The 18,079-nt window shown below is 33.7% G+C and overlaps 1 pseudogene; it reads left to right on the forward strand.

Annotated features, from left to right (window-relative positions):
• Positions 1-16,587, forward strand: part of LOC101678413 — a 107,671-nt pseudogene extending 91,084 nt beyond the window's left edge.
• The last annotated feature ends 1,492 nt before the right edge of the window (positions 16,588-18,079 follow it).

Genomic DNA, 18,079 nt, shown 5'->3' on the forward strand with positions numbered 1-18,079 from the left:
GTAGTAGACCAGAAAGGAAAAGAGACAAAATACAGTAACAGTCACCTTGCAGGTAATATAATTATACTAAATTCATATCTTTCAATAGTTACCCTCAATGCAAATGGACTAAATATCCCCAATCAAAAGACACAGGATATAAGAATGGAAAAACAAAACAAAACAAACAATAACAACAAAACCAAAATCCATCAATATGCTGCCTACAGGTTATTCATTTTAGACCCAAAGACACCTCCAAATTTAAAGTGAGGTGTGGAAAACAATTTACCATGTTAATGGACTTCAAAAGAAAGCTGGGGTGGCAATCCTTATATCAAATAAATTAGATTTTAAGCCAAAGACTATAATAAGAAATGAGGAAGGACACTGTAGTATACTTCCAACAAGAAGATCTAAAAATTTTATATATCTATGCCCCTAACATGGGATGAGCCAATTATATAAATCAATAAATAACAAAATCAAAGAAACACATTGACAATAATGCAATAATAATATGGGACTTTAACATCCTCCTCACTGAAATGGACAGATCATCCAAGCAAATGATCAACAAGAAAATAAAGTCTTTATGTGACCCACTGGACCAGATGGGCATCACAGATATACTCAGAACATTCCATTACAAAGCAACAGAATACACAGTCATTTCTAGTGCACATGGAACAGTCCCAAAATAGAGCACATCTGCTGTCACAAATCAGGTCTCAACTGGTACCAAAAGATGGGGATCATTTCCTGCATATTTTTAGACCACAATGCTTTGAAACCACAATAGCAAAGTTGGAAAGAACTCAAGTACATGGCTAAAGAGCATCCTACTAAAGAATGAGTGGATCAACCAGGAAATTAAAGAAGAATTGAACAAAATTAATGGAAACAAATGAAAATGAAAACACAACTATTCAAAATCTGGGGGACACAGCAAAGGCAGTCCTGAGAAGAAAGTATATAGCAATATAAGCCTTTCTCAAGAAACAACAAAGGTCTCAAGTATACAACTTAACATTATACCTAACAGAGCTGGAGAAAGAACAGCAAAGAAGCACTAATCCTAGGAGGAGAAGAGAAATAATAAAGATCAGACCAGAAATGAATGAAATAGAAACCAAAAGAACAGTAGAACAAATCAATGAAACTAGCAGCTGGTTCTTTGAAAGATTGATAACCTCCTGCCCACAGTTACCAAAAGAAAAGAGAAAGGACCCAAATAAAGAAAATCATGAAGGAAAGAGGAGAGATCACAAGCAACACCAAAGAAATACAATCAATTATAACATATTATGAGCAACTATATGCCAGCAAATTTGACAATCAGGAAGAAATGGATGCATGCCTAGAGACACATAAACTACTACAACTGAACCAGGAAGAAATAGAAAACCAGAACAGGCCCATAACCTGTGAGGAGATGGAGGCAGTTGTCAAAAATCTCCCAACAAACAAGAGCCCAGGGACAGATGGCTTCTCAGGGGAAATCTACTAAACATTTAAAGAAGAATTAATACCTATTCTCCTGAAACTGTTCCAAAAAATAGAAATGAAAGAAAGACTTCCAAACTCATTTTATGAGGCCAGCATTATTGTGATACCAAAACCAGACAAAGATCCTGCCAAAAAGGTTAATTATAGACCAATATCCACGATGAACACAGATGTGAAAATTCTCACCAAAATACTAGCCAACAGGATCCAACAGTACATTAAAAGGAGTATTCACCATGAACAAGTGGGATTTATTCCTGGACTACAAGGTTGGTTCAACATCCACTAATCAATCAGTGTGATGCATACATTAATAAAAGAAAGAACAAGAACCATATGATACTCTCAATAGATCCTGACAAAGCATTTGACAAAGTACAGCATCCTTTCTTAATCAAAACTCTTCAACATGTAAGGATAGAGGGTACATACCTCAATATTTTCAAAGCCATTTAGGAAAAACCCACAGCGAATATTCTCAATGGGGAAAACTGAGAGTTTTTCTCCTAAGATCAGGACATGGCAAGTTGAACTATCCTTGCACATTCTTTGGATAAATCTGACTTGGACAAATAATTCTTAGTTTACTTTTTTGGATTTGGTTTGCTAATATTAAGCTAAATTTTGTTTTCATAGACAAATACTATCTTCTTGTTGCATGACCTACATAATAGCTGTAAATTAAAAAAAAAATTTCCATTATAACATTGCTTAGCAAAGACAATTAGTATTAATATATTATTCTCATTGAGGTTAAATTGCTGATCCTTATAGAAAAAGAAATGGTTGTTAGGGGTTATCCTTAAAATTCTCAGTGTGTATAGAGTTAAATAAAAACAATAAAGTTATCAGATTTTTAAATCATGTTTAAACTTCTCATAATAGCTAAGAGTCTGAAATAAGAAATTTTAAACAGTGTGCTTGGTTGGCTCAGTTGGTTAAGCATTTGCTTCAGTTCAAGACAGGATCTCATGTCCTTGGGATTAAGTCCTGCATTGGGCTCCCTGCAGAGCAGGGAGTATACTTCCTCTCTCCGGGACTGTACCTCCCCTCTGCTCATGCTTTCACTCTCTCTCTCAAATAAGTAAATAAAATGTTTTTAAAAATGTGGATGTATTTTGAATTTTCTTCTTTGAGATTATTCTAGAGAATAGCACATCTGGTTGTTTCAAGCCCATTCATTTTGTGGACTCAGCAAGCTGTAAATAAACCATAAATAAATTAGTGCTAATTTTGAATTAATGATGGAAATAGTAAAACATTGTGGATTTACTCCACTTTTAAATGATCTAGGTTCTACTAGTACTGATTTTAGTGTTATGCTTAAACCTTTTGTTGCTGAAGTTACTAAGGAATAGATTATTAGAATACCTTTAGTGATTTTCCCAACATTTATTCATCTTCCTTCCTTCCTTCATTCCTTCTTTCCTTCCTTCCTTCCTTCCCTCTCTCCCTCCCACCCTCTCTCCAGATTTTTCCCTGTCCTAACATAATAATAATAATAATAATAATAATAGTCTAATATCCCCACATACCAATTTGCTCTACCTGGAAAGCTTAGAAACCAGTCAATTACTTTGAAGACAAACAGTATTTATTCCCACCTTTCTAGACAACATATTTAATTCAGTATTGTTCCAACCTCAGATCACACTTTCACATCTGCTACCAAATCCAATTCTACACTGAATATGAAAATTTCAGTAGAGTTTTCTTGAAATTTTTGAAAAAATTTTATCATGCAATGAAACTCTAAAAGTCAATTTAAAGCCCATACAGTTGAATGCAGTGACAGAATTAGACAAAAACAAAGCTAAACTAAACTAAAAAAACAAACCAAACCAAACAAACAAATTAAAAAAAAAAAAAAAACCACAAATGTTACTCTAGGAATTCAACCTTAAACTTGTTGCCTGAAACTTTGCTTTCTAGTTAAAGAGCTTTGATTTAAATAACACCTTTCTTCTATTGACATATTAATCTTTAAAAGATTAATTTTTATTATTGAGAGCTTTCAGTACCACGTATTTGGATATTTGTCACCCTCCATTTAAAATCACATTCTCAGTAGTCTTAGGGAAATACCATTTCCCAATGTTCTAATTAACAAGGTTTCCTGAGAGTATATTTATGGATTAAACCAAACCTCTCATTACAAACTTTAAATGTGTTAATGTGTTATTAAAAGATAGATGTCTTTAATAAATGAAGTATAGTATCCATAGAGAGTGGTAAATAACAAAGAAAATACAAAAATTATGAATTGATATTTATAAGTTTCTTGCTGCCTTTGTATTTCATAGTATGATTTAGTGGAAATACTACTAGAATGAAGAATTATCCTGTATTTTAGTTAAAGGACAAAAGAAGAAGGAAGAACTGGAAGAAATATTTATCTAGGACTGTTATGGTAACCAAAACATAAAGAATGTTTTCATTTAATAGCTTAAGAATTTGCTCTGCTTGTCAGGTTTATGACCAGTGTATTATATGTGTGAAATAATTATCTAAGATGCAAGAAGTAAGCATGGTTTTTATTTACTTTAGGAAAACATGGAGGATTTAGAGAAGAACTGTCATTTGGAGTCTTTGGAATTTTTTTTATTTTATTTTTTTTTAAGATTTTATTTATTTACAGAGAGAATAAAAGAGCACAAGCAGAGGGAGTGGCAGAAGGAGAGGAAGAAGCAGGCCCTGAGCAGGGAGCCTGATGTGGGACTTGACCCCAGGACCCTGGATCATGACCTGAGCCAAAGCCAGACGCTCAACCATCTGAGCCTCCCAGGCACCCATCCTTTGGAATTTAAAACAGTTATTTACACCCAGTCTGGAAGGAAGTGTCACAATATTGTGCTGGAGTAAATTACAATAAAGAGTTATCCATTTTTATGTCATTACTATAGGAATTGTTTATATCTAAAAACAAACTATAATGTCTCACATATAAATCTCTCTCATGTTACAGTTCTGTAGCCTGAGTTGGTATCACTGAAAGAAGTCAGTGCTAAGGTTGCTAATGGTCTAAGATGTAGATTGCTTCATACTCCCTTCTAAATTTTCTTTTTGCTATATCTAAGTACTTTACAGAAAAAGAAAATAGCAAGGTTTATTTTTTAAAGTAGACAATTCAAGAACCTAAAACCAGTAGGAGCAGTGACATGTAAAATAAATTTAAAAAGCTTTCCTCTCCTCATAATTTACCAGAATCTTTTGCTTCTTTTTGAATTTATTTAATAGTTTAGCCTAACCTATTGAATTACAAAAGCCCCTGGAGGTTTCATGAGTATTCATGTTATTGTTGTTCAATTTATAATTTTTCAAAACTAAGGAAAGTGTGAAGTAATTTAAAACATTTTCTAGTTTTACTTAGTATATGTAAACACCATGTTATCTATATATTTCATGTCTCAAGAATATATAAGAATGTATTTTTAAATTAATTGGGATATATATGTAAATAAATACTTTATGCATCTGTGTTTTTATATATTTTTTTAATTTTTTAAAGATTTTATTTATTTATTTCTTAGAGAGAGAGAGAGTGAGAGAGCAAGCATAGGCAGACAGAGTGGCAGGCAGAGGCAGAAGGAGAAGCAGGCTCCCTGCCAAGCAAGGAGCCTGATGTGGGACTCGATCACAGGATGCTGGGATCATGACCTGAGCTGAAGGCAGCCGCTTAACCAACTGAGCCATCCAGGCATCCCTGTGCTTTTTTTTTTTTAAGATTTTATTCATTTATTTGGCAGAGACACAGCTAGAGAGGGAACACAGGCAGGGGGAGTGGGAGAGGAAGAAGCAAACTTCCTGCCACGCAGGGACCCTGAGGCAGGCTCAATCCCAGGACCCTGGGTCAATGACCTGAGCCAAAGGCAGACGCTTAATGACTAAGCCACCCAGACACCCCACATCTGTATCCTCAGATGATCTTGTATCTTTGTTATTTGTGTTTCCAGAAGGAATTTATCATGACCTAATGACCCAAAAACAATATTGTTGATTCCTCTATAACCTTTACTACTGCAATTTCACAGTCAGCATCTACCAACCTATGGAATAAATTGTCATGTATCTCAATCCTAGAAAAAAAAATGTTTTCTGTTTGTCTTCAGAATTTCTTCTCTTCTGCCTCTTAATTACTTTTTTTTTTTATCAAATTTTTGTTGTTGTTGATATTGTTTCTTATTTATTAACACATCATTAAAAGTATTGCAAACAGAATAATGCAAGCATTGATAATAGCTTAATAAGAAAAATGGATAAGTAGGCATGAATTTGATTTCATTTTCAGTAGACTTCACTCTGTGTAGAAATAAAGTAAAATGTCATTTTCTTTTAGCCCTATACTGTGAATGTATAACATTTTTTTTATAAAAGGATCCATGAAAGACAACACACAACCATTTTACTTTTGGGTTATGTTGAAAGATATATATTTTGCTAATATTTACCTATTTTTAGACTTAAAGATCATCTACATGCAAATAAAGAAGAAAAATATATCTTTAGGTAGAAAAATACATCTTTATTGATTTTATGAAAATTCTAAGGAAATAAGCAAAACTTTATTTATCAATTATTAAATATATATGCATCCAACATCAGATCACCTAAATATATAAAGGAAATTTTAAATCTAGAAAGAATAGGCAGCAATACAATAAAAATAGGAGACTAAATATCATACTTTCAATAAGGGATAGAACATTACAGACAGAAAATCTATAGACAGCAGACTTGAACAACACTATAGACCAAATGGACCTAACATACCTATAAAGAACTTTCTATTTGACAACAGAATAATTCTTCACAATCACATAGAACACTCTCCAGGCTACATCACATTTTAGGTCACAGATCAAGTCTTAACAAATTACCTAAGCTTGGATTGATGTTTATTCATGGCAATACTCCAAGCCTGAAATTTACTTGTTATGATTACTAACTTATTTTAGGAATCTTCTCTTTTCAAAAATTCCAAAATTCACTGGGAATGGATGGAGACAAAAAAAACTTAGTGGTTTTTAAATAAGCATTTCATAGAGTTCTGTAACTATCTCACTGATGACAATTTCAGTATTATTAAGCAAACAGTGAAAGTACATTTATGTATGATTTCTTAATATTCTTTACAAACATTTCATATCAGGAAATAGGTTGTGCTCCATAAAGATCAAATTGATTGTTGAAGGTTATATTAAAAAGTTGAATGCATTTTATTTTTGTACAATTACATTTGGAGAATCCTACTCATTTGTATTAATAACTAAGTGCTGCCACTGTTATCATTATAGATATCTCTCCACAATTATTGGAAAATTTCTATGAGAATACATATCAACTATAGTGAGGGCTGAATCTGTCTTGAAAAACCTTTGTTCCAAATCCACATATATAGAGTAGTGATGTAGTTCATAATGGCATCGGCAAAACTGCGAAATATTATACATAACAATTAAGAGAGATGGAATGGGTTGAGTAGGTGGTGGTTATTTAAGATTGTATTTATGATAAGTACCAGGTGATGTATGAAATTGCTGAATCACCTGAAACTAATATGACACTATGTAAGCTCACTAGAATTAAAATAAAAACAAAAACAAAATAACATACAAAAAGAAGAAGAAGAGGAGGAAGAAGAAGAAGGAGGAGGAGGAGGAGAAGGAGAAGCAGAAGAATGAGAAGAAGAAGAGGAGATGGAGGAGGAGGAGGAGGAGGAGGAAGAGGAAGAAAGAGGAGGAGGAGATGGAAAGGAGAAGTATGTACTTCAAGGTACTGTCAACCTAACCAGTTCAACTGGCTAAACTTTTCTGTCTTTAAATTAGGTTGATTGCAATCAAGAAATGGGCAGAGGACATGAACAGACATTTCTGCAAAGAAGACATCCAGATGGCCAACAGACACATGAAAAAGTGCTCCATATCACTCAGAATCAGGGAAATACAAACCACAATGAGATATCACCTCACACCAGTCAGAATGGCTAAAATAAACAAGTCAGGAAATGACAGATGCTGGCGAGGATGCGGAGAAAGGGGAACCCTCCTACACTGTTGGTGAGAATGCAAGCTGGTGCAACCACTCTGGAAAACAGCATGGAGGTTCCTCAAAATGTTGAAAATAGAACTGCCCTATGACCCAGCAATAGCACTACTGGGTATTTACCCTAAAGATACAAACGTAGTGATCCAAAGGGGCACGTGCACCCGAATGTTTATAGCAGCAATGTCCACAATAGCCAAACTATGGAAAGAACGTAGATGTCCATCAACAGATGAATGGATCAAGAAGAGGTGGTATATATACACAATGGAATACTATGCAGCCATCAAAAGAAATGAAATCTTGCCATTTGCGACAACATGGATGGAACTAGAGTGTATCATGCTTAGCGAAATAAGTCAAGCAGAGAAAGACAACTATCATATGATCTCCCTGATATGAGGAAGTGGTGATGCAACATGGGGGCTTAAGTGGGTAGGAGAAGAATCAATGAAACAAGATGGGATTGGGAGGGAGACAAACCATAAATGACTCTTAATCTCACAAAACAAACTGAGGGTTGCTGGGGGGAGGGGGTTTGGGAGAAGGGGGTGGGATTATGGATATTGGGGAGGGTATGTGCTTTGGTGAGTGCTGTGAAGTGTGTGAACCTGTGATTCACAGACCTGTACCCCTGGGGATAAAAATATATGTTTATAAAAAATAAAAAATTAAATTAAAAAAATTAGGTTGATTGTTCCTCAGGGAAGGAAAATGTTATGAGAAGGAGGGAGGGTTGCTGTAGATAATGTATTATGCATTGGTTTGGTAATAATAAGCACTTCTTTGAGTTTATACTCCCTCAAATTTTGGAAAAATATGGAATAGCTTTAAATCTAGTAAAACAAAATTATGTATAAAAATTATCTAAAACCCCCAGTTATTTCTATCTGTTTTAATATCTGAAACACAGATTTTAAATTTAATTGGGATACATGTAGAAACACATATTTTATGCATCTGTGCCCTTAGATGATCTTGTATCTCTGTTATTTAGAGTTCCTGAGGAAACTTCTCATGATGTAATGAGCCAGAACTAATTCCATAAGCAAGATAAATTCTCTCATTTAACCTGTATTACTTATAACCACCAAAGTTAAATTCATGAGCTGATGTAGTTCTCAACTGCAGCTTTTTCTTAAAGATAGTTACAGTATTTCAAGCAGATAGTGCAATGTATCCAACATATCTAATAAGATGTGTAGTATAATATGAATTAGTAATACATGATATTTTTGTAGTTTGCTTAACTTCATTACCTTTCATCTATAATAAAATGTGAATTCCAATAGCATCTGAATGTGTATGCCTATTTTGATCACTTATAGATTTTTTAATTATTTATTTTTCAGAAAGAAAGAGTACAAGCAGGGGGAGCTGCAGGCATAGCATGCAGAGAGAGAAGGCTCCCTGCTGAGAAAGAAGCCCAATGTGGATGTGGATCCCAGGACCCCAGGATCATGACCTAAGCCAAAGGCAGAAGCTTACTGATTGAGCCACCCAGACATCCTGATCCTTACAGATTCTTACAGCGGGTTGTTAAAATTCATGAGTATACTCTATATACTCATGAGTATACTCTATAACTCATCCTTGTATATTTAACTCTATTATAATACATTGTTTTCTAGACACAGATGTTCTTACTGTTTTTACAATTTTTCAAGCATCTTGGAAAACTAAAATACTTAACTGTGAACTACTGTGAAGGAAATTTAGTCAAATTACAATACCTTAAGTCAGTAGGCTGAACAAAACATTTTGCATTCCCACCACAAAAATATGAGAGTTTTAGTTGTTATATATCATTGTTTGTTATTGGTGATATGTGTGTGTACTTTTACTTCTGTGGCATATCTTATAACTGGAAGTTTCTACCTCATAATCCTTTTTACCCGTTTTACTTATTTTACTCCCTACTCCCATCTGGCAACCACCAGTTTGGGTCTGATTTTTGTTTTTATGTCCATTTGTTCTTTTATTTATTTATTTTAGTATTTTATTTATTTAAGAGGGATAATGACTGAGAGAGAGAGAGAGAGCATGAGCAGGGGGAGAAGCAGAGGGAGAGGGAGAAACAGACTCCCTGCTGAGCAGGGAGCATGATGAGGAGCTTGATCCCTAGGATTCCAGAATCATGACTTGAGCTGAAGGCAGACACTTAACTGACTGAACCATCCAGGTGCCCCTCATTTTTTCTTGTAGAGTTCCCATATGAGTGAAATGCTATGGTATTTGTCTTTCCCTGTTTGACTTACTTCATTTAGCATAATACCCTCTAGGTCCATCTATGTTGTCATGAATGGCAAGGTCTCATCACTTGTTGTGACTGAGTAATAGTCCAGTGTGTATGTGTGTGTGTGTGTGTGTGTGTGTGTGTGTGTGTATGTACATCTTTGCCCATTTATCTATTGATGAAGATTTACGTTGCTTCCATATCTTGGCTATTGTAAATGATATTGCAACATATACTTATGATTTAGTAACCACATGCATATATATTTTCCCTAGAGAATTTAAATGTATGTCCACACATAAACCTGTACAAAATATTTATAGCAGACCTATTTACAACTGCCACAAGAAGGGGAAAAAAATCAAATGTTTTTTTGCAGGTAAATGGGAGAAAAAACCTGTGTAGCAATAAAATGTAATGGACTTTCGACCCTTGCAAAAATTTGAATAAATCCCCAAAATATATTGACATGAAAAAAAATAATAAAAGCAATCTCAAAGGCTAAATATTACATAATTCCATTGATGGGAATTTCTTAAGAAGATCAAAGTATTAGGATGGAGGATAAATGAATAGTTGCCAGTAGTTAAAGTTAGTGGTGGGGGGAGAGGGACACTAAAGGAACAGCATAGGGGAGTATTTTTGGTGTGATGGAGTTGTTTAGTACCACAATTATAAGAATAAAATAAACATAACTCTACAAATAAAGGTCAATTAAAGGTCAATTGTATAGTTAATTTAAAAACTTTTAAAAAATCTTAAAAATATAAGTCACTGAGCTGAGACCCAGAGAAGTTATGAGCCTTTCTCTTTTCCATAGCTAGTCTGTGGAAATCCAGTCCTGGAATAGAAGTTCATTGATGAAGAAGCCAAGTTTCTTTCAAATGTATGATTCTCACAAAGAGAATTTCGTAGAAGGTAATATTTATTGAATAAATCCCCTAATATATGAATTTAGGTATTTCTTTGTATTTAGTAAGCTTTTTAAAAATAATGATGGTGGATGGACTAAAATTATCTTAATGGAAGAATCATGCCTACTAAAAGAAAATGAGGGTTTAAAAAATATTGTACACTTTAATTAACTAGGTTTAATAAGCTTCTGTAGGTGAAAGTTTCTGTGTAAATAAAATAACTAATGTCGGATGTAAGGGCAATCTGACTGTAACATCTGTCACCCCATTGGTCACCAGGATTGACTCCACTGATCTGGGTGGCTACGGGATGTCCCTTCCCTCCCTAACCACTCCATATGCACCCTTCCTGGAACTGCATGTTTGGTCCAAAAGGATGACCTTCCCTGATAGGGGAGGACTCTTTGATCAAGGGTATAGAAGTAGCTGTGCTCCCCAACTAGAACATTCAAACATGCTCTTAAGGTCCATTTGTAGGAGAATGTGCAGTAGTCAAACTTCTAAGGCTCCAGACACATCCAAATTAGACACCACATGTTGCAATCATCATTTTTTAAAATTAATTAATTAATTAATTAACCAATGTCTTCTGTTCTTGGAAAGTGAACTTTCAAACTTCCGATATTCATGGACGGACTAGATGGATTTCTGCCTTTTTCTTTTCTTTTCTTTCTTTCTTTCTTTCTTTGATAATTATTAAATATCTTTGAAGAGTTTTATAATAGATTATAAAAGGTTGAAGGATTAGCATTATTCTTTAACTAAAGTTTTTTTCAACTTTGGGAATGCTTCATACACTGCTTCACTGCTTTTTTTTCCCCCTCTTTTTCCTCCTAACCTGTCACTTCATAAACCTCTAACAGTAGGTAAATGACAACCTAAAAACATTTCAACATAGATATGATTTTATAAATGTCAACTCAAATTTCGCTGAGACATCTTCTCAAGACCTGACATGAAACCAGTTTCAGTACATTAAATGAACAGGAATAGGAGTAAAAATTGTTTGTGAAGTATATTTTATCAGGTATTGGTTGTTGATAAAGTTTAGACTGATTTTACTTTTTGAAATACAAGTATGTTTGTCTTAAAAAACAAAATAGGGGCCACAGAAAGTAAAGAAACTGTTTATTGAATCTTAATAGAGACATTGTGCATTAAATATTGAACACATTGATTTCATCAAATTCTCACAATAATCTACAGAAGTTATTTATATATGAAAACTGACAATACAAATTTTACAAAAATTTACTAGATGGGAAAAGATACAGTTGAAAATAGATTGCACTGTCAGATAACAGATTTAACCATTTCTGAGGAACTTCATTAAAATTCAGCATCAGGTTTATATGTTATTTATTTATTTATTTATTTGTTTGTTTTCAGCTTAACAGTATTCATTGTTTTTGCACCACACCCAGTGCTCCATGCAATCCGTGCCATCCCCAAACCCACCACCTGGTTCCCCCAACCTCCCACCTCCCGCCCCTTCAAAACCTTCAGGTTGTTTTTCAGAGTCCATAGTCTCTCATGGTTTACCTCCCCTTCCAATTTCCCTCAGCTCCCTTCTCCTCTCCATCTCCCCATGTCCTCCATGTTATTTGTTATGCTCCACAAATAAGTGAAACCATATGATAATTGACTCTCTCTGCTTGAATTATTTCACTCAGCATAATCTCTTCCAGTCCTGTCCATGTTTATACAAAAGTTGGGTATTCATCCTTTCTGATGGAGGCATAATACTCCATAGTGTATATGGAACACATCTTCCTTATCCATTTGTCCATTGAAGGGCATCTTTGTCCTTTCCACAGTTTGGCAACCATGGCCATTGCTGCTATAAACATTGGGGTACAGATGGCCCTTCTTTTAACTACATCTGTATCTTTGGGGTAAATACCCAGTAGTGCAATTGCAGGGTCATAGGGAAGCTCTATTTTTAATTTCTTAAGGAATCTCCACACTGTTCTCCAAAGTGGCTGCACCAACTTGCATTCCCACCAACAGTGTAAGAGGGTTCCCCTTTCTCCACATCCTCTCCATCACATGTTGTTTCCTCTATTGCTAATGTTGGCCATTCTAACTGGTGGAAGGTGGTATCTCAATGTGGTTTTAATTTGAATATCCCTGATGGCCCAAATGATGATGAATATTTTTTTCATGTGTCTAATAGCCATTTGTATGTCTTCATTGGAGAAGCGTCTGTTCATGTCCTCTGCCAATTTTTTGATATGATTGTCTGTTTTGTGTGTGTTGAATTTGGGGAGTTCTTTATTGATCCTGGATATCAACTTTTCATCTGTACTGTCATTTGAAAATATCTTCTCCCATTCTGTGGGTTGCCTCCTTGTTTTGTTGACTGTTTCCTTTGCTGTGCAGAAGGTTTTGATCTTGATGAAGTCCCAAAAGTTCATTTTCAGTTTTGTTTCCTTTCCCTTTGGAGACATATCTTGAAAGAAGTTGCTGTTGCTGATATCAAAGAGGTTACTGCCTATGTTCTCCTCTAGGATTCTGATAGATTCCTGTCTCACATTGAGGTCTTTTATCCATTTTGAGTTTGTCTTTGTTTACAGTGTAAGAGAATGGTCGAGTTTCATTCTTCTATGTATAGCTGTCCCGTTTTCCCAGCACCATTTATTGAAGAGACTGTCTTTTTTCCACTGTATATTTTTTCCTGTTTTGTTGAAGATAATTTGACCATAGAGTTGAGGCTCCATATCTGGGCTCTCTACTCTGTTCCACTGATCTATGTTTCTGTTGTTATGGAGTACCATGCTGTCTTAGTGGTCATAGCTTTGTAGTAAAGCTTGAAATCAGGTGCTGTCATGCCGTCAGTTTTATTTTTGTTTTTTGGCATTTCCTTAGCAATTCGGGGTCTCTTCTGATTCCATACAAATTTTTGGATCATTTGCTCCAGCTTTTTGAAAAATAAAGCTCATAGCCTTCCCGTTGAGATCAGGAACACAAGGATGCCCACTCTCACCACTTTTGTTCAACATAGTATTAGAAGTCCTAGCAACAGCAATCAGACAACAAAGAGAAGAAAAAGGTATCCAAATTGGCAAGGAAGGAGTCAAACTCTCTCTCTTCACAGATGACATGATTCTTTATATGGAAAACTCAAAAGACTCCACCCCCAAACTACTAGAACTCATACAGCAACTCAGTAATGTGGCAGGATACAGTCAATGTACAGAAATCAGTGGCTATCTTATACACTAACAATGAAAATACAGAAAGGGAAATTAGAGAATCAATCCATTTAGTATAGCACCAACAACCATATGATACTTGGGAATAAACCTAACCAGAGAGGTAAAGGATCTGTACTCGAGGAAGTACAGAACACTCATGAAAGAAATTGAAGAAGACACAAAACGATGGAAGATCATTCCATGCTTTGGATCGGAAGAATAAACATTGTTAAAATGTCTACTGCCTAGAGCAATCTATACTTTTAATGCCATTCTGATCAAAATTCCATAGATTTAGATTTATCATGAAGTGTGACACATACTAACTAGAATTGCATATTGATAGATTGTGAAATGGTAGACATCATATGCTAACAAATTGATACATCATGTATTTAAATGGAGAATCAGGTTAAATTAATATTATCATCATTTAGGAATAGATAAGATTAGGTTAGTTGGTAAAAAGAACAAGGCACTTAACTTCATGAGCAAGGCAGACAGTGATTATTGAGATCAAGACAGGAACTGTGTCCACTGGAACTTAGCATGAATTTTCTTAATAGGCATCACATTAGCCTAACCACATGGAATATAGCAGGTGATGTAAATCCTGCAGACATGTGTTCTTTCATCACAGCTTTGAGGAAAGTAGGGGAAAAGTGGGCCTATTAACAATAGTTATATGGATGGTTTGGTAATTAGGTGTATGAATTTAATTTTAAAATAAAAATTTATGGTCAACTTTTTTTGAAATCTATAGGGAATTCTCCCCTTAGTCTTGCCTTTTTCAAATTTATAAAATACATTGACAAGAAACATACATCTCACAAAATACATAAAGGATAGATAACTGGGAAGGAAAACAAGTACAGTAGTCCCTGAAACAATACAAGGGTTGGGGTACTAACCCTCGTACAGTTGACAATCTGTGTATAACTTTTGATTCCCCCAAAACCTAACTACTAATAGACTACTGTTGACTGGAAGCCTTATTGACAACATAAACAGCTGATTAATACATATTTTATATGTTGTATGTAATATATACTGTATTATTTTTTATTATATACTGTATTCTTACAGTAAATAAGTTAGAGCATTGAATGTTAAGAAAATCATAAGAGAAAATATATTATAGTACCATACTGTAAAAAATACATATATTAAGAGGACCCATATAGTTCAAACCTGTGTGGTTCAAGGGTCAACTGTATATTGGATAGCATAATTAGGATCCAACAATATGATAATGTCTATAAATCCATTGATTCTGTGATGAAACATAGGTGATTAAACATATGAAAGTTAACTTCTGAACTTCTGCCCTAAAAACATGTACCTAAAAACAGGCGTATGAGTCTACAGGCCATCCATCTTTCTCCATTTCTGAAAAAGTTTGTGTAAAGTTTTTCTGATAGCCTTAACATACTGGAAAAATTCATCATTTGAGCCATCTGCATCAAGAGTTTTCTTGGGAAAAAAAATAAAAATTGTAGATCCTACAACTTCAGTAATATGGAGCTATTCAAATATTTATTTCTTTTCTATTTCTGGTATGTTTTATTTTTTAGTGTTTTGTTTTGTTTAGTCTTGTTTTTTTAGATCTAAGTTGTCATATTCTTGGGCATAAAGTTGTCATAGTTTAGAAAATACAGTTGTAAAAATTGTGAGTCACTGGACATGTCTGTATGACAAGAAACATCGTTCATGATAAGGCAGAATTGTGATTTTCAATTAAGCTTGAAAAATAATGTGGTTAAATGATAAACACTGTTATATGGAGAAAAAAATAAATTCTTGATATATGTCCATCTCATTTATAAATAACGAAGGATTTTTTAATTCAAAGTAATATGATCTTGTGTTTATTTGTCCTTTATTTGTAGTTGTCCAACCATATCATTTTTAACTGTTAGTTGATAATATAGAAACAGTCAAGCATTAGATGGCTGGTTCAATATAGTGTCCTTTAAATAACAATTTGGAGACTTAGATTTTTTTTTTTGTTTTTAACTAAAAGGAAGATAAAAAATTACACATTTCTTTTAGCACTTGGAGATTTTGAGAATATCACTTTGGGTTAGACATAATAGAAAGAATAAGCTAGAGTTCATTCAAGCTTAGCAAAATTATTACTGTATTATAAACAGTGGGCATAAAAGAGTATAAAGTGGAAATTTTGAATCCTCCCAGGGAAGGAAAAAAGCTTTTGGTACTAGATGTTGGTTATACATTATTTGACCGTAGGTCTTGTGCAGAGACTGGGATAGAATTTATGCGGCCATATCTTCATGAGTTCCTAACATCTGCATATGAGGATTATGACATTGTTATTTGGTCCACAACAAATATGAAGTGGATTGAAGCTAAAATGAAAGAGCTTGGAGTGAGCACAAATGCAAATTATAAGATTACCTTCATGTTGGACAGTGCTGCTATGATAACTGTGCATACTCCAAGGAGAGGATTAATAGATGTAAAACCTCTTGGTGTTATATGGGGGAAGTTTTCAGAGTTTTACAGAAAAAAAATACCATAATGTTTGATGACATAGGAAGAAATTTTCTAATGAACCCACATTAGTCCACAGAATGGATTAAAGATAAGGCCTTTTATGAAAGCACACTTAAATTGAGATAAAGACAAAGAACTTTTAAAGTTAACTCAGTACCTCAAGGAGATAGCAAATACTTTAGAAAAAAATTAAAAATTAAAAATTAAAAAAATAGTGGGCATTTTAAGGATAAATAAAATGTGTAACTTATCTCTGAACTCTTTAATCACTTTTCATTGTAAATAAAGGGGAAATTAAATATATTTTTGCTTTTATACAAGTAAAATGAGGTGATTAGGAAAGATGAAGTGCCATGACATCAAAATGTTTTTTATAATTATCTCACAAAATATGTGTGGTGAAGTTCAGCTAAATGGCAGACAGTGATGCTTTTCCATAGCACTTCTACATTCTATTCTTTTGTGGAATAGAATAAGAATAAGAATATAGAATAAGGATATATATATATATATATACACACATATATGTGTATATATATAGAATAAGAATAAGAATATAGAATAAGTTCTTATTCTTATTAAATAGAAACAACAATATATGTGTTATTGGGAAAGGCTTAAGTTATATATATGCATATACACACACATATGTATGTATATATATAAATATATATACACATATATAATATATTATATGATATATATTTTATATACATTGTTATATATGTATCTGTGCATGTATAGGGTACATAGAAAATACTACTATTATCAATCATAATTTAATGTTTGTAAGCACGTTTTGTAATGTAAGCACAATGCTTGTAGTAAATTAAGAGATATGAAATTCATTTAATCTTTGAAGATATTCATTCGAAGATATGGTCAGTAGCTTGACCAATGGCAAATAGCTACTAAATTGTAGAATTTGCAAGGCAAGACAGATTTGTCTTGCTGTAAAATCTTCCCTTGTTTTAATATTGAACACTATCTTTCCTGTTATAAACTCATCATGTAATCATGAAAAAAAATAATTCAACTTTCCTGTTCCAAAGTAAATGCTCAATTTAATTCAATTCATATTAAACCACGAGATCAGAAGAATAAAGTACAATTTTCTAACCCATATACTATAGAATGTAGCTATTTTTCTCTTGATTGAGAGTTACAACTCTTTCAGTAGTACTAAATTGCCTTCACCTGTCCTGGATTTCCAAACTAAACAAATATACATTGTCATGTAAACTATTATCTTTTTTTAAAAAAATGATGGAAATAAAGATAGAAGTCCTCAACTATATCACAGAATTTTGCCTTGTGACTGACATGGTTAGGACTTTGATTTGGATACAAGTCTGTCAGGACCCAATATCTGGGTTTTTTCCTCAGACTATTTAATAACTTGAGACTAAAGGGACAAGAATTACAGGCAAAATTAGAGAAAATATATTTTCTCTTGAGAATAATATGTTGTCTTTAGATATATGTAATGCTTATCTCTTCACATGTGGGGGGAAAAAGTACTCTGAGAAACATTAGCTATATAGATCAACAAAAATAAAAAGTCCTCAAGTCCACAAAAGGACTATTTTCACTGATGTTCACAACTGCTTTGCAGAATTATCCCAGAGCTCTGTATATATTTTCTTTCTTTCTTTCTTTCTTTCTTTCTTTCTTTCTTTCTTTCT

Source organism: Mustela putorius, unplaced genomic scaffold, assembly GCF_011764305.1.
Source record: "Mustela putorius furo isolate JIRA1106 unplaced genomic scaffold, ASM1176430v1.1 tig00000421_pilon_pilon_pilon, whole genome shotgun sequence".
NCBI lineage: Eukaryota > Metazoa > Chordata > Mammalia > Carnivora > Mustelidae > Mustela > Mustela putorius.